This window comes from Amia ocellicauda, chromosome 2, assembly GCF_036373705.1.
Source record: "Amia ocellicauda isolate fAmiCal2 chromosome 2, fAmiCal2.hap1, whole genome shotgun sequence".
NCBI classification, from domain to species: Eukaryota; Metazoa; Chordata; class Actinopteri; order Amiiformes; family Amiidae; genus Amia; species Amia ocellicauda.
This window is the reverse complement of record NC_089851.1, coordinates 47,777,563-47,800,670: the sequence shown is the minus strand read 5'-3', so window position 1 is coordinate 47,800,670 and position 23,108 is coordinate 47,777,563. Positions and strand designations below refer to the sequence as shown.

At 37.0% G+C, this 23,108-nt stretch overlaps 1 protein-coding gene and 1 long non-coding RNA gene across 3 annotated transcripts in view; one reads left to right on the top strand and one right to left on the bottom strand.

The window, feature by feature from the left end:
• Positions 1 to 23,108, bottom strand: part of sugct (succinyl-CoA:glutarate-CoA transferase) — a 288,833-nt gene that overhangs the window by 91,153 nt on the left and 174,572 nt on the right. The window lies entirely within an intron of this gene.
• Positions 8,406 to 9,579, top strand: LOC136712793 (uncharacterized). The gene is made up of 2 exons (XR_010804888.1): positions 8,406 to 8,712; positions 9,330 to 9,579. It is a non-coding gene; the product is annotated as an uncharacterized LOC136712793 (long non-coding RNA).

Genomic DNA, 23,108 nt, shown 5'->3' with positions numbered 1-23,108 from the left:
CTTAAAGACAAATTCTCTAAAACAACGGAGCTGGCAACAGCTCTGGTGGACATTCCTACAGTCGGCACGCTATTTGCATGCTCCCTCAAAATTTAGACATTCTTGATATGCCACACTTGTCAGGTGAATGGATTATCTTGCAAAGGAGAAATGCAAATGCAAATGAGCCAATCAGGACAGGCAATACAGGCAAATCTAATACAACACATAATGATAATGAATATATGATGTGTAGAAAATCTTGTGTTTCACCAATCAACATGATTATAAATCTTTCACAATAACTAATTGTATTGCAAAGACCAGATTGTGGGCTAAATAATATTCAGTATAGCCTGCATAAACTCCGGGTTGGCGGTTGGAGAAGTAAGAATTTATAGCTGAAGTTTGAGGAGTTTACAGCTGAAATGCCACATATGTATTTCAATCAAATATTTAGTAACATATAACAACTGATATGCGGGAGAAATTCACATACACAGAGATGTTTACTTTTGAATTGAAAAAGTGGCTATGGTGGTTCTAGTGTCTCTAGCCAACTATATGGCAAGACAATATAAATCTGCACATACAGGATGCAATATGTCAATTTGTATGTGTGTGTGTGTGTGTGTGTGTGTGTGTGTGTGTGTGTGTGTGTGTGTAGTTTCTGTAACATGTCATTAACAGTATGTGTTGATTTACATCCATACAACCCTAGGTGCACCATAGAAAACAGGTTTTGTTTTCTTTGTTGTTATGTGTAATTGCGACACTGCCCCCTATTCACACATCAACGTTACATGCAAGTATGTTGGCAGACACCTACGTGAACATCGTCCTATGAAGGCCGTGCATGCACGCGGAGACACAGACACAGAAGTATAAATCAGGCTTAACAAGAATGTACACAAATGTGTGCTAAAAATTTTAGAGAAATAAACTTTTTGTGTGTATTGAAAATTGGGATGTTTAATTTCAGCTCATGAAACATGGGACCAACTCTTTACATGTTGTATTTATATTTTTGTTCAGTATATTATCTGTATCCTTGAATCAATAAATGTTAGTAAGTTATATTTATTTGTGATTTAAAAAGTAAGTAACTAACAAAAGACAATCAAATTATCTCTATGTGTCATAATTTAGCACTGAGGTTTCCATCAGTCTTATGCTTGTTGCATTATATGTATTCCATTGCATCTACTCATATATTTGTATTGATCCAAAGATTGACAACAACTTTGCAATGCAATGCCAGAGCACAATCTTATCCAGAGCACATTAATCAATTCCTCCTCAAACATTATATTATTAAGAACAATCCTTTGTCATACTATGCCAGATTTGTTCAAATCAGATACCAATGAACATTAAACAAATGAGAGAAATGGTTTCCCCATAAAGAAGAAAATCTGTCCTCAAAACTGTAGCTCATGGTGCTGTCTATAAGTTTCTATATACAACTTTGATACATTAACTTGTATGTGATCATTATTATATTCCCTCAGCTTACTATACATTCCCAACAACTCAGTATTATGCTACATTAAACAGCATAATTACTCACTGAGAACATTTTACAACGGCAAAATTATGTATGTAACATTTACTGAACTCCTTCAACATCTATACAAAATCCAGGCCAGTTCAATTTTATTTACATATTTACATATACTATATGCTCATCTTCCATTTAAATCGGGCATTGCATCTTCAAAGAACATGTTATCAAGGTGTAAACACAGTGGCACAGTGTAAAATACATGCAAGTTTATTACTAACAGTGTGTGTGAACCAAAACAAAACTTGGGCTTGATATAAGGCAGGGTTTAGATAACAGGCAGCAGGGGTATGGTCAAATATTTGAATATTTATTATGTACAGTGCTCATGCTCAAACAAAAGAGACACCAAAAATTAAACAAATGCCTAACTCCTTTCTCAAGTCTAAACTACACAAATGACTGAACCCTCTCTACTCAGATACTAATAAATGATGCACACAAGGCATACAGCAACCAAGCAAAATCAGAGTTCATACATCCAAAGCAAAGTTCAATAACTTAAGTCTCTTTTCCTTGACTCCCTATCACAAAAGAATACAAATAAATGTAAAGTGAGAGGTTTATGTTATGAGTACTGTAGATTTTTGTAAAGTCTGAATGTAGGCTTGCATATTAAGTACAGTACTGTACATTGTTTATTCTTGTTTGTTTGAATTGTACTTAAATAACAATGCTATGTGCTACTGAATGTACAGTATTTATTAATTGCTTAATGAAAATAAATACAATAGATTTAAACATTCATGATACTGAATTCATGAAAATCACTAGTTGTGCAATGTATAGTAAAGTGTATGGCCACCAGTACAGAACTATAGAAACATTTACACTTTCTTTTTTTTTTCAAAAGTAAGTGATGTTGCATCAAAAATACATGACAACAAAACATGTGCATGATTCAATGGGGACTCAAATTAATACATTACCCATTTCAAATGTCTGCATCTTCTACAAGTCTAAAAGTGCTGTTATACAATTCACCCAAAAGCTAAGAACATTTAGTAGGACGTCTACATTACATTAAATCACAATACAGGATATCATCATATGCATTATTTATCCGGAGGTAGAGCAGCACGGTACACTACACAGTAGGCCTACACGGCCTTCCCGACCTTCTTCCTGCAACTCCCTCGGTGCAAAGTGGTACATGGAGCATGGTACACTGGTGCACAGTACAACAGCACTGTAACATGGTGCTGCACAGTGCTCCCGGTGCATTAGAGTAGTATTTGGTGGTAGTACTGGTACCAGTAGTGCACCACATTAGCTAAATGCAGCAGTTCTTATGTCATGGACTCCCAGGAGTGCAGGTTGAAAAACTGAGTCAAACGACCAAAATGTTCCTCAACTTGTAAAAAAAAAAAAGTAATGCTACCAGTTTGATTTGGGATTATTTTGGTTTCTTATGCAATAGAGATGTTGACAACGAAAAGACAAAATGTGGATCGACATTCTGAAGTGTTTGCAGAAGTCAAATGGCAGGATTGCAAAGTTATTAAGATTTCTCCTTTATTTAAATATCAATAAGAACTAAAACATTTTTTCAGATTTTTTGAGTGGGAAAGATGATGGTAGAAAATTATAATGTTTCGTTATTTATATTGCATATTGTTCTAGTGGGATCTGGGAATAACAAAGAATTTCATGAGACAAACCACCAGGGTTTATTGAAAGAACAGCAGCAACAGCGAGCACATTATGTACATATTAAAACACTAACTACTGTACTAGTTTTCTGTAGTTTAACGCTTAACACTTTTTTAAAATCAGCTACTGTACCTACAGCACACAGCACAAGAACATAGTGTTCAGTTATAGCACCGCTAGCAGTGTCAGGACAGAAACACTGCAGAATTAGTGTATGGATTAATGACTATTATTTTGCACTTATTTGTTAGTTCACTTAATTGCAAATTGTGCAGTTTGCTTTCTCAATTGATGTATCAGCATAAGAAAGTTATTTATTTATAACCTACAAGAAAATAGGCATGTTGACATACTTACACACTATTTCTTGAAAAAACAAAACAAAATAGTAAAACATGTTATGATTTGTTGTTTTAATGGAATATGGTGCAAAATATTTATATGAAAAGAAGAATTTCAAAATTACCAGGAACCCAATTTGTTGTATTACTGTTCTGCATAAGGTTACTTTTCTGGTGGTATCAAGTATTGTGATACTAAAATTATTATTGGTATCATGGAGCAAAATGTTGGTATTGCCCACCACTACATTACGGTACACAGTACACCCGATGCGTGGTGCAGTGAGTCCAGAGCAGCCCTCCATCAGCTATAGAGAGCATGTTTTTGTGTAAGGTGGTGTAGGACTTAAACCAGGACATGCTCCGCTTGTCACACCAGACCTCATGTAGGCATCTCTGTGTTTGATGTGCTGACCAGTGCCCACACCGGTTACCGTGACCATGCACACAGAGGATTTTTTTCTATCCTTGGTTTTTCAGCCAATCCAATAAATAGTTGAACTGAAAATGCATAGGCCAATTTATACCTCAATAAGATTATTTTTAGAGGGAAGATGTGGAATCATGTATTTGTGACAAAAATAGAAAACTAATATAATTGAATTATATTACTGAAAACAAGTAATATTAAGTTCTATTGGATTACAGAAAGGATGGGATATTACCCCTATTCTCCTCTTCTCCTCACAGGGCAGTTTAAGTCAGTCTGATCAGGCAGGCAGGCTGGTGTGTCAGTCTCTTTCTATCTGCTCTTTCTCCTTCTCCTTGTCATTGTTCTGAGTTTCACTTTGTCTGTTCGTACTTTTATAATGTTTTCCTTTGACGAATCACATCTTGCCACCACTATACCATGAGCTGGGTGTGGCACACAGCGAATGGCCACGTTGGCACGAGTGCTCTAACAAACTACTTCCTAATTAAACCACGCCCCCTTCCCAGTCTGCACTGCCTTAAAGTGGCAGTCCAGTAACAATAGTAATAGTATTTTAAAGCACATGAAATGTGTTCCTTGGAAGGAGAAGTTTAAATATTTCCCGTGGTCGGGATTTATGGGGATATGAATGTATGCATCCTTCAGGTCCATGGAGGTGAATTACTTGCCAGGCTTTAATATAGTGGTTGAGATGTCCAAGTCTTTCTATGGTACCAGGAACTATTCTGAATACAAGCCTCCTCCCAAAGAATCTGGGTCCACTGTGCAAATAGTACATTTAGATAGAAATGCTTGGATCCCTTGATCGAGAGTCGAGTGTTGAAGAGGGTCCTTCACCATGGTTACCTCCACACCTCTGAATCGGTGGGGCACAGCTAGGTGTGAATCAACCAGTGAGGTGCCAAATAAAATTGTGCTGGAGGTGTCAGGTACCTATTGTATACATTCATTAGGAGTGCTAGTGTCAGGCATAAGTCAGATTCCCAAAAATGTTTGTGCCAGGCCTGTGTGTTATAGGCTAACCAATAAGAATCCAGTGCCTATGAGAAGTGCTTAAGCTAAGCGTTATCAAAAGTAAATTTGCTAAAAGGGATGTGTGTGCTGGAGCATTTTTAGACTATGTACACCTGAGCACCAAACACTAAATTGCTTTAGTAGTTCGTGCACTGAGTGCCAGAGTGTCTAAGGGGTATCTCCACCAAAGCACCAGTGCACATAGAGGGTCTGTACCTGCCCACAGCAGGCACTTTCACTGGCTTTGACATAAAATCTTTTCCCGTACTAGCGACAATTGAATCAAATTGAAAGTTAATTATATTATTATCATTATCCTGTTTGTTCCAAAAATATCTGCAACCTCCACTACTGAATATTTAGCACCTGCTCCCCTCAAACTCAGCAATCTTTTATCTGTAAATTCAAAATGAAATACCATTATTAGGGTGGTCGATAGATTTTTTTAAAACAATTAATTAAAGCTGTCATACACTTAAATGGTTAGATTATGCCTTAACTTAGATATGTGCAATACACAAAAAAAAAACTAAATTGTGACTTTAACCCTAATAAATATGTATTTTTATACACCAAATACTTTTTTTAATCAAATCTTGGATTGTCTTTACCTAGCGTCATTAAAACAATGTTTTAAAACTTAATAAATGTAAAAATATTAATAACCACCACATGTATCATAGTACAAGACCCTTGTCTATCATTTGGATGTGATAGTTTTTATTTTTATTTTTATTGATTTGTGTGAACTACACCTCAAAACATTGTCAAATGCCACAGCCGCCGCCGCCACCGCTGCCTTTCATATAGACTGAGCAGCTCTGAGCTGTGGCTGTGCGCTGTGTGTGCATCGGCACCATACCGCTGGAAGCGTGGACTTTAGTCGACTTTAGCAGTGTTGTAAGTATTGCAACACAAATACTGATTTATACAACCCAATAAAATGTTCCTACAGTATAGTAATTCAATTAGACAATAAGGTAAATATAATATTAAATTCAGTGCATATTTTTTGTGTGAACTGCAATGCAAGTTCATTATTTGAACTGATCAATAAATCGGTTTACTATTGGTCATCATCGTGTCCTGTTAAAACTGCGTATCTATTGCCAGGAGAATTGCAATATGTTTGTAGCACATTACTGTAACGTGATCAAGTACCAAGAAAAATAACTGCAGGCACAATGAAAGGCTGTTTTCATAACAAAACTAACAAACAATTGTATCAGTGTTTTATAAATACCACATTGATTGTAAATAGCTTACAATGTAACTGCAAACAGTTCAGAAAAAAATATTAAACACAAATACATACATTAAAAACAGCAGGGAATTCTTCCCAGAAAATAAAAATCAACCATGGAAACTTTTAATTTAAATCAACACTTATTTCAAGTTTTCTGAAAGAAGAATAACAAACTTCACATTTGTTAAAGTAAATGTAGCTCTACCTTCATGTAATTTGACCACTTTTTGGCAAATTACAAAATAAGGAATAGCATTTCTTGTCACTCTCATCTTCTCTCTCAACAACCGGTCAAAAATCCCCAAATCCCTCTCACAACTGGCATTGGTTTTTGGAGCGGACTGCAGCTTATTGTGCAGCTCTGCTGATACCTCAGCATACCGCCCATGCTCCAGGTCAGGGGTTCCCAATGTCTGGTGATAGAAGGCCAATTTCCATAGGTTGCATGGGATGGGGGGCTGCAGTAGAAAATTAACCACCAATGAAAACTAAATATGTCATATCTTTTTATTTCCTATACACTTCTGTTAGGGAACATTTATTTGATTGTAATTGTTTTATTATTTTATTATTTGCATTTTGTAACAGAAAATGTTCAGAAAGTGTAAACATATAGTAAAGGTTCAGAAAAGGAGGGGTTGAAGGTTTGCTTTGGGGGGCCACACCAAACATCCCTGAGGGCTGCACTTTGGGAACCCCTGCTCTAGGTGATCAGCTAACATCCTGTAGCACAGTTTAACAAGACTAGCTAGAATTAACTTCACTACCTGCACAGTCATGCTGTCAAAATCTGAAGTTGTCTCCTCTGTAAGTTTCTGAAGGATAGGCTACACACTCACTTCTACATAATCAAACAACTGAAGATCTCCTCTAACAAAACTCTGGCTGTCTGACTGCCATGCCTTTCAGTTTGTGGACAAGTTCCTGATACCTGTCATTCATCTCAAGAACATGCTCCTTTCCTTGACAAAACTCTCAAAAGAGTCTCTGTCATAATTTTACAAATTAATCCAAGTGCCCTACATCCTGCCAAGTACCGTCTAAGATTTAGATCAGCAAAAACATCTTGCACCAATTTGTTTTCATGTTGAATTCCAGCAATACAGAGTACAGGTAAAAAACCCAACTGCACTGAAAAAAGTAACGTTACCTTTGAATGCTACCAGTGGCACAAATTCAGATTTATCCTTGCACTGGTTTTCCACTTTTTTCAGAGCCTCTTTCCTGCACTGCCTTGCATACAGTTCTGATCAATCCAACTGTCCCGCTTTCTCCTACTGTTTTGTGTACCCAATGTAAGCACAAGCTAACTACTTTGTCTCCACCAAAAATTAATCTCTCTCAGATAGAAGTATTACATCAGCCTGGTAGACCAAACCATAAACTAAATGCAATCCACAAGCCTTATCAGCCTCACTGTGCTGCTCAAAGTCTTCCACGATCTGTGGAAGAATGTCTGATCTGTACTGAGACAAAATGTTATTGATGTTTTTTTTTGTAACTGTTGTGATAATTTCACTCACAAAAATATACATTCAAGTCACATTTCTCTGACAGTATCAAATGTACACTGAGCAGAGCCTGGTGTCAGTTCCCAGAATCCTAAATGCATCCTTGTACCATCCTTAAAAAATACTTGACCTATTTTTGTTGTCCCATCTGTGCAGAGTCCAGTCATTTTCTGTAAGAATTGTACTCTTTAGTCTTTCTGTGTACCACACTGTAAACCCAAATGTGAATGGAATGTACTTAATTTTGAGTAAGATGTTATGATCACTAAATCAAATTAGCTTACTGTACTTTTTGCATGCAATTATCCAGTTACTAATGATGTTAATCAAGAAAACCCACTGCCTCGGTAAAGGTTTCCCATTAAGGCTCAAGGTAGCTCCCATAGACTAAAGCCAGCTTTCAAAAATGCAGTTCTAAAGGCATGAAATGAATGGGCTTATGTCATAGCTATCCATAAATGTGTGTTCGCCTGGCTATCACTGATTCCTCATTTATAAAGCTCTATGTTTACCAGGCTGAAGCAATAATCTTAGGCCTATTTTTTTTTTCTTTTCTGATTTTAGAAACACAAGAATAATCCCCGTGCAGCTATTTGCGTGTAGGATCCAAGTTGCATGCGTCATTTGTGGGGTAGTTGAACAGTAACAACCTGCTAGCGTTGGTCCTGCAAACTACCATTTAGGTGAACAGGGTATTTATTTTTATAATTTTACGCCATGTCGAAGAGGACAGGATCGCAGAGTTTAACATTAGCAAGAAATTAATGAAATTCCCTGAAGGACAGAGAAAAGACTGCTGGCGAAACGTCTTTTTCCCTCTTTCCTGATTGGTCAGGCTAACCTTCATCAGTAAATTCTGCCAGACAACAGTGAGTGCTTTATTCTGATTGGTGCATCACACGAGCCGAGCAAGGCCATTAACAAGAGGGACATCGGTGCTGATCAGAGGATGTCATTTCAGAGTTATCTAGGTAAGTTTACCAAATTACTTCTGATAATCAGTGTTAATTTAGTTAGCAGTTTTCGATTTAGCTTAGTCAAGCTGACAAAAAACGTCCATTAGATATAGTCACATTTTAGTCTCTCCTACATGGAAAATCAAAAAGCGATAATGTTCCGTTTTGTAAAGTGTCAATGGTGGGGCATCATAGTTTTGATCAGGTCCTGGACTTAAGTCAACCAAAACTTCATACATTTTTATCACATTTAGATAAATTTAAATTCAGTTTATTCCTCGTGTACCTCATGTACGAATTATTAAAAAGTAAAACTACTTGTAGAAGAAATGAAGAAAATGACACTAAATGAATAAACTATAAAACTGAAGATGGACCTGACATTTGCTCTGAGATGGAGAGAAGTGGTTGAGTCAGGGCCTGCCATAACCCAGATGGTTGAACGTTGGCCTGCTCTCTTCAATGAAAAGCAGGTGTGTTTCAGTGAATGCATTCATTTTGTCTGTTAATAAAATTACTGAGAAAATCTTGAAATAATGGATTATTTATCAATACATTTTGCAGCAGTGAAATTAGTGCTTTATTAATCTTTAGTAATTTGTTTCACTTTCATCAATAATGGTGTTTTACAGGTCTACATGGAGTTCAACAGGATTGCTGGCAAGAACCTGAAGCAGGAGTTCTATGAGGGTTTAGATCAGGGGTAGTCAATTATTTTTTGTCAGGGTCCAAATTTCTTGGTCAAGGTATAGTCTAGCACACATAAACACAATTCTGTGAATTAGTAATATACTGTACCCCATTGCTTTTGACAAAGTACAAAAATAAAACATTTCAATAGATGTAAATATAAGTATTAAAGCGCTTTCAGACCACTTTTAATTGTTGTAGTTTGTAAAGATTATTGTAGTCATATAGATAAACATTATATACACTTTCAAGCATTTTGTCTTATTAGATTCAAGTCTTTACCACTTCCTTTTATCATTGTACACTGTTCAAAATTAATGTTGCAAAATGAGGGCAAAGATGATTGATGAATTCAGGGCAGGGGGTCTGGAGGTCCTCCCCCAGAAGATGTTGACAATTGGAGACCTGAAATGCATGATTCTGAGTCATTTCGAAGTCAAAAAACTCAAAATCTCTATGAAATCTGGGGCCGGTTGCATAAAACTATATTAGACTGGTCTAAACCATTAGACTGGTCTTAATTTGACAGTTAGACTAGTCTATGCAAGTTAGTCAGTTGCATAAAAATTAAGACTGACTAAGAAAGACTTGGAACTTAAGTCTGTCTTTCCATTGAAAGTGCTGCCCGAATCACTGCGACACTGACGCTGACAGATGGAGCCTCCCGCCAGCTCACAACCCCTGTCCCGCCACCTGCAATCCCCACAAACACCGAGACCCCTCCCGACACACTGCAATAACCAACTGTGTATTTTACCTGCACTTCTGAAAATTCAATACTTTAATTTGTATTATGACCGATTAGTAATTGTGTGCTGTATTTAGCACTTTTGTTTTGCTATTTGCTATCCTAATTCGCCCTGGATAAGGGCGCATTGCAAAGGAATACATAATAATAATAATAATAATAATAATAATAATAATAATAATAATAATAATAAACTCTGTGCTGCTTTGCGTTTAGTTCACGGATGTTTCCTCTTAAATTAGCATATTATTTAATTGTTTCTCCCGTCTTTTACAGACCGCAAAGCGCACACCGCAGTTTGACAATGTTAACTTTTTCATTTCACCCCACACCTTGTGTTTGAATGCGTTAGTGAAAGTTTCCGAAAATGGCGTCCAATTGATACATTTCTCTACATTATATTTCAATAACTAGCATAGATTATCAGTTAACTGTGATCATCGCTGTTTTAGAGAAACCATGTCCGCCATGTTTTTTTTTTTCCTTCAGGTGTCTTAAAATTCCCAGAATGCAGTGCTTAATTGGCTAAGTAAGACCAGTCTAAAACCAGTCTAAGGAAAGTTTTATGCAATGGTCTTAACGGGGTGTCTATCGTTAGTAGGACTTATTATCATACTAAGACAAAGACTTTGTCTATCTTTATGCAACCGGCCCCAGGCATATTTGGACTCAAACATATCTTTGCTTCACAACCGAAATGTAGAAGCGCACTGAGAAATGCAAATAGCAAAGAGACAAACGGGAAATAAATATATACATTTTGAAACTAATGAATGTATAAATACATGTTGAAATAAACAAACAAATAAATAGATATATACCTAAAAAACATCATCCATACATCATAATTCGGACCCAAAAAATACCAGTGATGGTGATGAAGATGAAGACTGTCCGCTTTTACAATGTTGCCATAGAAAGTGGTCGGAAGTCAGACGCAGAGCGATGGCGGACATCCCTTTTATTTGGGAAAAGGTACAGAGACACATCTACTCGCTCACACGGTATCAATCGATAAAGGGAGGTGTTAAATTAAGTGCTACAATGTAGTCTATTGCATTCATTTTTGGCTTTATACAATGTTTTGTGGAGCTATAGAAAACATACATATACAGAAGGCTATATTCATAATGTAACGACTTAGGGGTCTCGAACCCCGTTCTCCCGCGCCGCAATGCAGATTCAGATTTAGCAAGGCGCCAGCGGGCTGCTCTATGTAGTGATTAAGGCACACAACTGTGAGACTGGTATTTTTTGGGTCCAAATTATAATGTATGGATGATGTTTTTTAGGTATATATATTTTAAAAAAATATGTATTTAATTTCGTGGAGTTACACGGTTTCAGAGTATGGAGGACTATCCAAACTGAAATTTAAAATAAATACACAGAGAAAATAAATACACGATTAAATATGGACATTTAGGCCTATCTATGTATTTATTCATCTATCTATCTATCTATTTATTTATTTATTTATTTATTTATTTAAACATTTATTTATACATTCATTAGTTTCAACATGTATATATTTATTCCCTGTTTGTCTCTTTGCTATTTACATTTCTCAGTGCACTTCTACATTTCGTAGCGTCTCTTGTATTTCTTTTTTTTTTTGCGATGTGACAAAAAATTGAACTCTGTCAATCAGAGCTAGTGGGCGGTAGCCAGTGCACTTATTGTCCTATCCAGTGTTCATAATCATCTTCATAATCATCTTCATGTTCAGGTTCATCTTCATCTTCATAATCATGTTAATAATCATGTTCATAATCATCTTCATGTTCATAATCACGTTCATCTTAATTTTGGCACTGATCACCCTCCATATACATGTGCGGGCGTCATGTGCAGACGGTCGCATAGCTGTCTGCCAACATATTTGCACGTAAGGTTGACGCGTCCATAGGGGGGCAGTGTCGCATTTACACATCGCAATCGACAGAAAACGAAACCCGATTTCTATGGTGCACCTATGATTGTATGGATGTAAATTAACACATACTGTTAATGACATGTTACAGAAACTACACGCACACACACACACACACACACACAAATAGAAACTGCATCCTGTATGTGCAGATCTGTTGTCTTGCTATAGTTGGCTAGAGACTTAACACTAGAACATACATACACTGATCTCTGCATATGTGAATTTGTCCTGCGTATCCGTTCTTATATGTTACTAAATATTTGAATTAAATTCATACAGTATATGGCGTTTCAGCTGTTGGATGTAAAATCAAGCTGTTAAATTCGTTCTTCTCCAACTGCCAGACCCACAGTTCATGTGATAGGCTATAGCCCACTGAATAATATAATAAATATAGCCGACAATATGGGCTTTGTAATCAAATTAGTAATTGTGAAAGATTTATAATCATGTTGATTGGTTAAACACTACATAACTGTACTCAATTGCGGCTTCATTTTCAGTAAGATGACACTTCTAATCAGAAATGTAACCGCTATGATGTACAGGTGTGTAGTTTGCTATTACCGGGTGGGTCAAAGTTTTGATTTAATCCGGCCCCATGTTGCAAACCCAGGTCTCTGGATCAATGCCTTGATCGGTCACCTGTTTGATCATGAATACTAATCGTTCATTCTGTCCACGTAAAGCAAACTACATTTTACCTTTCGTCCAAAATTGCCAAGCACGAAATACGTGGGCATTTCGTGGGATAAAATGTGAATTATGTTCACGAAATGTGAATTACATTAACGAACTGTGCAGTTCAAGGGATAGAATGCTCATTATGTGGACAAATGCATTTTGTGGATGAGGAGATGCAATTTAAATACTTTCGTATGTCACCACATCGTTTCTCTGACTTGCTGCAGTGCCTACAGACAGACAACGCACACCAGTCACCCCAGTATTGTGCGCTTGGCCGCGGCTCTCAGAATGTCCTGCTGGCCTGACGCAGAGGATGCAGAGACGTGCTGTTGAGATTTCGGAGGAGTGCGTGTCGGCTCCTCTGCGAGCCTCTGCGGGCTGCACTTACCCAGAATCCCCTACTCTGCGTCACTACGCAGAAGTATAAATCGGCCTTTTAAACTAAAGTGGACACGAACACGAGCTCTATAGGACATCACATACGTCACATCCTGTTGGCTAATAACCAGGAAGGGCTGCTTCTAGGTTCTACACAATAACAAGCACTGAGTGCAACAAACCTCTGTAACAATAATAATAATAAAAAAAAAACAATCATGATAACTTAAATACAATTATTCTCACGGTCCATTCAAAAGCGTCTGGCGGTCTGGATTTGGACCACGGGCTGCCTATTGACTACCCCTGGTTTAGATCATCACAGTGTTCGTTTCATGGAGATTTGCAAATCCAAGAGTGGGACTGCTGGGCAATTGCTGTAAAGCCTTTTACAGGAAGTCAAGTTTTGTGTAAATTTCATTCACATGTGTACCACTGTCTGATATGTTACTAACTAAATCATACTGCACAGGTTTAGTTATATTTGTAGTGCTAAAAGAATGCTGATACGCTCTGTTGAGTGATACTGTAGGTTATAAGGTCAGACAAAGTGTTCATCAATGGGACATACTTTAAGTAGATATATGAAAACGTAATGCCACAGGGTGAATCATGTAAATTACCAAACATTGTTAATTGTTCTCGCTTTACCATTTCGTGCATCTACACATTTGTGTTGTCATTCTGTCATGTACTTTATTAACATTTATTTTGTTGGTGACACAGACTACCTTATCATCATTGCATAGACTTTCCTCTGAAGTCCTGCAGTAAAAGTCTACATAACTTATATTCTTGCTCTGTGTCAAAATAGACATCCGAGCCTACTGATGTGCAAATTCTGGTGCTGAGAGGGCTTTCTGTCCAACTGGGTGACAACTCCACAGAATTCTTCAAGCCATGCTTTGTAAGTATGCATCACTTAAACTTAAGTGAACATATATATATATATATATGTAATAATCTCACACTGATCATTGTGCTCTTTTTTTTGGATTATAAATCAACAAAATCTGCCTAGTATACAAGGCTAATGTAGGTGTCATGGTCTCAAGGGAGAACCGTAGGGCAAGGGAGTTAGGATCCAGGTGCAGTGCTTGTAGAGGCGGCTGACAAGACACAAGGACTAAGCAAGGACGTGGTCGAGGTGACAGACAAAGGTCTAGATCAAGGAGGCCGAGTGAGACACAGGACTAGGACAGGGAGCAGGAGAGGGAGAGAGAGACAGGACGGGGAGCGAGCGAGCGAGAGAGAGAGAGACAGGACTGGGAGTGAGCGAGAGAGAGAGAGAGAGACAGGACTGGCAGCGAGCGAGAGAGCACAAGGAGCGAGGAGCGAGAAGCACAAGGAGCGAGGAGCGAGAAGTGAGAAGTGAGAAGCACAAGGAGCGAGGCTTGGTGATGCAGGATGAACTGACGACACTTCGCACAGAGTGAGAGCAGTGAGGGGCTTAAGAAGGGAAGCAGAAGGTGGGAAGGCAAGTGCAGGGACAATGAGAGAAGAGGTAAGTAACAAGTGTGCACATGGGTGTGAAGGAATGTTAATTGAAAGAGTGAGAGAAGAGAGCAGTGAAGAGAGAAAGAAAGACTGGTGGATTTTGCACGTTTTAACACTGAAATGCAAGAAAATGTGATTTGACCTTGAAGGAGAGGTCAGAGGTCAAGTTCAAGGTCATGCATGGATACAACCCATATGGTTTCCTATACATGTTCTATTGTGACCATCATCGTATCTGCCACCCGTAAGGAGTTATAAGCCTTCAAAGATCAAGATTTTTTTGGGCGATATCCCATGATCCATAGCTCCGATCGGAAAACTGTTAGCAGTTTTGGAAACCTCATATACACTTTCCTATCTATGCTCCATAGTAACATTTATCAGAACAGCTTCCTTCAAGGAGTAATGAGATGTTCAATATCTGAGAGCACCACAGATCAGATTAAATGATCAGTATCTGGATTCAGAAAGGTCAAAGGTCAATAAAAAGGGCATGGTCAGATAAAGCTCCATAGGTTTCCTATACGTGTTCAATACATACCTTGACTATATTTACAACCAACAGAGAGTTATAAACTACTTTCACTTTCACAAGGAATGGAATGTAGGTCTGAAGGTAGACCACAGACCTACACCAAAAGTAATAGCATATCATTTGGGACATTGTGCAACGCAATGATCATAGATTGGTAAGGCACAGTTGAAAACTGTAGGAGGAGATGCGTTTACAAAACAATCAGAAACGAGAATAATAATAACTAGATTGGAAGTTCCTGATGAAACTTCGTCTGCGTTGTTAAAGGATAGTTTTTCCACTGTGTTAAGCAATAGCTGTTGAATGCAAACACTATAATCAAATAGAATGCCAATGCAGTTGAAAAGCTTAAAAAGCTTCAAAAAAACACTAAGTGCTGCAATCAGTTAAGTGTATTTGCATTATATCAGTAGTTTTCAGACAGATCATAGCATATATGTGTAGCTCTCATGTCTGTTATTCAAGATTCTGAATGCAATTTCACATATTGTCCACATGATAGCAACAGTGGTCTACATAAGGAATGTCACTTAATGACTCAAATGAGAAGCTGTCTTTATGATCAGTGAACAATTGCAGTGTGACGCAGCACATACAATATTTTGAATTGGGTCATGACAACCATGTTCTTATGTGTAGCAGCTTGGATTGATTCACATTGGTACTCTATTAGTGTCAAGTTTGCCAATTTGTTGGTCTTTGATGTTAACTTAATTTGTTAACGAGATTTATGCAGAGCACAAAGGTGATAGTCAAAGTCATAACTAAACCAAAGATGCTCTTTTAGAATCTGAAGTCAGATTGCAGCTGTGAACATTCTTTCTTGGTGAAATTATAACTTCACTGACTTTGAATATGAGTTTGACTTTAAAAGAGAGGTGAAAGGTCACAACAAAGGACATTTCTTTAGATGGTGCATATATGACTTCCTATATGTGGTCCATATTGACCAAAGGCCCATCTCCTCTTTGTAAGGTGTTATGAACCTAAAATTAATCAAGATGAGCATTTCACCTGAAATGAAAAGTCAAGACTAAGGACATTATTGCACTGCCCATTTATGGTGACTTCAAGGGTCCATGAGTAATAGTGACTGTATCTCTATTCTGTAAGCAGTTAAAGTGCACCAAATGTCAAATGAAACCCCTTACACAGTATAATGCTGTATTTGTGTACAGAGTTTCTTATTCTATTCTATTAGCGGCTTCTCAGTCCAGCATTTCAGGTTTCCTTCCTAAAGGTGGTGCTGCTACGATGCAGTGTGTATCGAAACCTGAGGAAGGTGATCATGCAACATTTTTATACAATGACATGTCGATTAGAGCTTCCACTGTAGCTGGGCGCATCTAGATGTCACATGAATATTGTGATAATCCATTCACCTTTTAACCCTCAGAGGACTGAGCCAATGTTTCTAGCTGATAAACAATATACATTTGCTTATGAACCAAAATGTGTGTTATATCTATCGTTTTGAAACAACCTAATTTTTCACGTATAATGTACGTATAACATAGTATTTGAGTGCAAAATGTGCAATAAAGTAAAAAAGTTAAGAAACTGAATGTATTGTATTATTATTATTGATTTCACACCCTACACAGTAATTGTGAACAGTTTTTGCACTTAGAATATGCTATTCAAAGCCTTAGGTATTGAAATATGCATTGTTTTTCAATATACTATATAAATAACACAGAAATAATGCACCTGTCTTGCAAATAGACCATATCAGATTTTGTTATTCTATTTTCCCTGAGTTATTCAGGTCACTCAGAGATGCAACTGAGCAAAGCTGGGTCTCTCCAGAAAGTTGCAGAGGGGCACCTGGCATATACTCTGCTGACCTTACAGTGCTCACAGTTCCTGCTCAAAGAAGCAGGGCTATATTGAGGGTGTAGTGTGTCCAGAGGGGCAACTGGCAAAGGTGTCTGTGTGTGATCCAGTGGACTGTGAGTCTTTGTTTTGTCCAGTTGCACCCCAGTGGGGCTGGTAGGGGTAAATCTGGTCATAGTAGGTGCCCTCTCTGGATCTGCTTCTATTTTCCATGGCTGGAAAAAAAAAACTTATTATTTTTCTTTTCATATTTTATTTCATATTTTCCACATATAATATATGATATACTATAATAATATAATATATACTGCATTATAAGTACATCATACATGTATAGCTGAATCTGTTCTGAATCCATAGATATTAAATACATACCAAAAGCATCTATTATAGTTGAATTATGAGCTGAATTAGAAAAGCCCCTCTCTCTCTCCCTCTCTCTCTGGCACTCTCCCTCCTCCTCCCCTCTCTCTGGCTTCAGCTGCCTCTGCTCAGTGTCTGTAACTCGACTCCCCTTATCAGCTGTTCTAATACAGCTACCTGAGACAGGGTTTTTTGGATTGGCTAGTTTAAAAAAGCAGATCTCCATGGCACATGAGACACATAGTAACATCCTCTCCATTGGGCAATTCCAGACCCATGTGCTACATTGTGCATTTAATTTCTAAAACCAGGAAGTACGAGATGTAAACAAACCACACATGGTTCTTTTCAGCAGAATCTCAGCTACGCAACTAAAACAACCGCATGTTTCTATCTCAAATTGTTTCTCTGTAAATTAATACATTGTAATGTATGCCCACATCTTGGGCGGATCTGCCTAATTCGTCCTCAGAGTTAAAAGTATATCAATACAGTTTTATATTATTACTGCTAGTTGTATTTATTTATTTGTAGATTGTGTAGTTTCTCGCAAAAGTTATACAATGCTGTGATTAGTTTAGGTGTTTATACAGAGATGTTTATAAAATAGTGCTGAATAGAGGTCTATGAAGCAGGCATTGCAGTAACGAGATCCATCACAATGCTGCACAAAGCCCTGTAGCACGTTTGTAGCACAGTCTTCCAAGCTTGTTGTATTGAACATTTAAATAAATGTCACAGAGCAAGCCGGTGATGGCACAGATTTTGATTGTGACTGAGTTTTAGTTGATAATGACTGTTCATTGTTTATTACTATAGCGTTTCAGTGTATGATTTATATTTGCAGTTCAGTGTTTATTATTTCCATATGAGTTCAAGTGTATTGTGTATTAATTGTATGTGTGTTTCGGCTTTTTTTTATTATGTTTAGTTGCATTTTAGTGTATTTTATACTGCAAAAGTTATTTATCATAAAATATAATATTGTAAACTAAAAAACTATTTAAATTGCATTTGCATTGTTCTCTTTGTTAAAAAAACAAATAAAAAAAAACATTTGTTTTTATATGATTACTTAACATTAATTTGAAGTACATGGGAACATAAACAGTTAATGGAATACTCATTTTGATTCATTGTTGTATTTCATTCATCATATATTTACATTTTAAAGCAATTTCAGGTATTGAAACATTATTATCATTATTTTCAAACTCTGGTACCTAGGAAGGGTTTTAATTTTTTAATCTGGATTTGAAGAGTTTAAGGAAAGGACAAAGTTGTATAAATACAGCGTTGAGAAGTAGAAGACTGTGCAAGTATGGTAAATAGTGCAAGGGATAGGAAATTATCACTCAATAATCAGGTGCTAATACACAGAAAAAAGGTGAATGTTGGAACAAGGGTGACATCTAACGGACATTAGAGGAACTTAATTCTGTAGATGTTACAATCAGCAAGATTTCTGGCTCCCAGGTGTCTTTTATACAGGTAACAAGCTGTGATTAGGAGCACTCCCTTTAAGAGAGTGCTCCTAATCTCAGCTCGTTACCTGTATAAAAGACACCTGGGAGCCAGAAATCTTGCTGATTGATAGGGGATCAAATACTTTAGTTACAAATCAATTTATAACTTTTTTGAAATGCGTTTTTCTGGATATTTTTGTTGTTATTCTGTCTCTCACTGTTAAAATACACCTAACATTACAATTATAGACTGATAATTTATTTGTCAGTGGGCAAACATACAAAATCAGCAGGGGATCAAATACTTTTTTCACTCACTGTATGCCTTCCTATACGTGTCCAATAGTAAATGTGACTGTATCTGTACCCTGTAAGCAGTTATAAGGCAAAATAACATTCAATTGACCTTTGAACCCTCAATTAAAGGTCAAATTTCAAACTTTTTTATTTCAAAAGAACACATTTGGCCTGTTTTATATGTGGCATGGTGCCTGTTATGGCTTTTGCAGTGTTTTCACACTACAATCCTACAATTCATGTTTGACCTTGAAAGAGAGGTCATAGGTCAAGTACAAGGACATCCATGGATAGAGGCTATATGATTTCCTATACGTGTTCTATAGACACCATCATCGTATCTGGCACACAAGAGGAGTTATGAGCCGTCAAACTTGTTCTTTTTTTATTGAAATATCGCATGATCCATAGCTCCGATCGGAAAACCAATAGCATTTTTGGAAACTTCATGTAGGAGTTCGTATTAGTGTTCAATAGTATGTTTGGCCATAAAAGCATCCTAGAAGGCGTAAAGAGATGTTCAATATCTGATGACAGATATATCAGATCCTAGATGCTGTATCTCAGTCCAGGAAGGTCACAGGTTATGGCAAGTGGTTTATTCTGATAGAGCACATAAGGTTTCCTATAAGCATTCAATAAGTACGATGACTGTAGCCGTTAGAGAGTTATATACTACTTTCATTTTCACAGCATATGGCATGTAGGTCCAGAAATAGACCACACAGCCACTATAAAAACAATAGCATACTATTCGGGACATAGCGCCTGCAGACTGCCAAGTTTGGTGTGGATCAGTGCAAAACTGTAGGAGGAGATGCGTTGACATTTTGGTGCGCAAACAAGAATAATAATCATAATAATAATAATAATAATAAGCAGAAAAATAATAAAGAAACCGAGTAACAAGATCTGCGTTTTTCAACGCAGATAATAAGAAGCAGAAAAATAATAAACCGAGTAATAACAAGATCTGCGTTTTTCAATGCAGATAATAAGCAGAAGAATAATAAAGAAACCGAGTAATAACAAGATCTGCGTTTTTCAACGCAGATAATAATAAGCAGAAAAATTATAAAGAAACTGAGCAATAACAAGATCTGCATTTTTCAACGCAGATAATAAGCAGAAGAATAATAAAGAAACCGAGTAATAACAAGATCTGCGTTTTTCAACGCAGATAATAATAATAATAATAATAATAAGCAGAAAAATAATAAAGAAACCGAGTAATAACAAGATCTGCGTTTTTCAATGCAGATAATAAAGAAACCGAGTAATAACAAGATCTGCGTTTTTCAACGCAGATAATAATAATAATAATAATAATAATAATAATAATAAACAGAAAAATAATAAAGAAACTGAGTAATAACATGATCTGCATTTTTCAACGCAGATAATAAGCAGAAAAATAATAAAGAAACTGAGTAATAACAAGATCTGTGTTTTTCAACGCAGATAATAAGCAGAAGAATAATAAAGAAACCAAGTAATAACAAGATCTGCATTTTTCAACACAGATAATAATAATAATAATAATAATAATAATAATAATAATAATAAGCAGAAAAATAATAAAGAAACCGAGAATAACAAGATCTTCGTTTTTCAACGCAGATAAAAAATAATATAGAAACTGAGTAATAACAAGATCTGCATTTTTCAATGCAGATAATAATAATCAGAAAAATAATAAAGAAACCAAGTAATAATAATAATAAAAGAAAGGCAAATCCACAACTAGGATTCAGTTTATTAGTTTCCTGTCTGTCATATACATTAATCAATTTTTCATCATAATATGGGCAATAATAAAAATGTTGTAGCGTAAGGTACACTTATACATTTTAATTAAAGAAGTGAATTTATAGTATCACCTTATCACGAATCCTGGAATCTTGTAGAACTCAATTTCCGTAATAATTGGACGCAGACACCAATTCCAAAGATATAAATTGTCAAATGTATTAAAAACAAAGACTAAATGTAGCACTACACTAATTATACAAAAGGGAAAAACTAATTAAAATTCAACTCTAGATCAACAAATCAAAGACAAATCACTTCCGTAACAAAATCAAAGACCATGGGATTGCACATGATAACACACAAATCGTTAAACAAAAAAGGTTATTAACACATTGACTACAATACCGGTTAGTAAGACGAAGGTGAGTCTCTCATTAGTATTGTTAGTCGGACATCAAATAACTACGCTTGTTAGAAAATGCTTGTCCAGAAAAATGCATTTCAAAAAAGTTATAAATTGATTTGCATGTTAATGAGGGAAATAAGTATTTGATCCCCTATCAATCAGCAAGATTTCTGGCTCCCAGGTGTCTTTTATACAGGTAACAAGCTGAGATTAGGAGCACTCTCTTAAAGGGAGTGCTCCTAATCTCAGCTCGTTACCTGTATAAAAGACACCTGTCCACAGAAGGAATCAAACAATCAGATTCCAAACTCTCCACCATGGCCAAGACCAAAGAGCTGTCCAAGGATGTCAGGGACAAGATTGTAGACCTACACAAGGCTGGAATGGGCTACAAGACCATCGCCAAGCAGCTTGGTGAGAAGGTGACAACAGTTGGTGCGATTATTCGCAAATGGAAGAAACACAAAATAACTGTCAGTCTCCCTCGGTCTGGGGTTCCATGCAAGATCTCACCTCGTGGAGTTTCAATGATCATGAGAACGCTGAGGAATCAGCCCAGAACTATACGGGAGGATCTTGTTAATGATCTCAAGGCAGCTGGGACCATAGTCACCAAGAAAACAATTGGTAACACACTATGCCGTGAAGGACTGAAATCCTGCAGCGCCTGTAAGGCCCCCCTGCTCAAGAAAGCACATGTACAGGCCCGTCTGAAGTTCACCAATGATCATCTGAATGATTCAGAGGAGAACTGGGTGAAAGTGTTGTGGTCAGATGAGACCAAAATCTAGCTCTTTGGCATCAACTCAACTCGCCGTGTTTGGAGGAGGAGGAATGACCCCAAGAACACCATCCCCACCGTCAAACATGGAGGTGGAAACATTATGCTTTGGGGGTGTTTTTCTGCTAAGGGGACAGGACAACTGCACCGCATCAAAGGGACAATGGACGGGGCCATGTACCGTCAAATCTTGGGTGAGAACCTCCTTCCCTCAGCCAGGGCATTGAAAATGGGTCGTGGATGGTATTCCAGCATGACAATGACCCAAAACACACAGCCAAAGCAACAAAGGAGTGGCTCAAGAAGAAGCACATTAAGGTCCTGGAGTGGCCTAGCCAGTCTCCAGACCTTAATCCCATAGAAAATCTGTGGAGGGAGCTGAAGGTTCGAGTTGCCAAACGTCAGCCTCGAAACCTTAATGACTTGGAGAGGATCTGCAAAGAGGAGTGGGACAAAATCCCTCCTTAGATGTGTGCAAACCTGTTGGCCAACTACAAGAAACGTCTGACCTCTGTGATTGCCAACAAGGGTTTTGCCACCAAGTACTAAGTCGAAGGGGTCAAATACTTATTTCCCTCATTAACATGCAAATCAATTTATAACTTTTTTGAAATGCGTTTTTCTGGATTTTGTTGTTGTTATTCTGTCTCTCACTGTTAAAATACACCTACCATTAAAATTATAGACTGATCATTTCTTTGTCAGTGGGCAAACATACAAAATCAGCAAATACTTTTTTCCCCCACTGTATATATATCAGTCTCATTTAAGTTTAGGTGCCGAGAAAGATGCTATCATTACTTGTTACCACAATTTCCCTTAACTGATTATTATTCAATGATTAAGGATAGGCAGGGCCACCTATAATCTAATGTCTATTAAATTGTGTCAATTTCAGATTAAAACAGTTAAACAGGAATGAGAAGATATTTCTCGGCGTTGACAGGTTTTATTTCTAAAATTGTCAAACACAACAGTTTAATGCAACACACATTTATATTTAAGCAAAACTAAATGATATTACACATTCTAGAGTTAT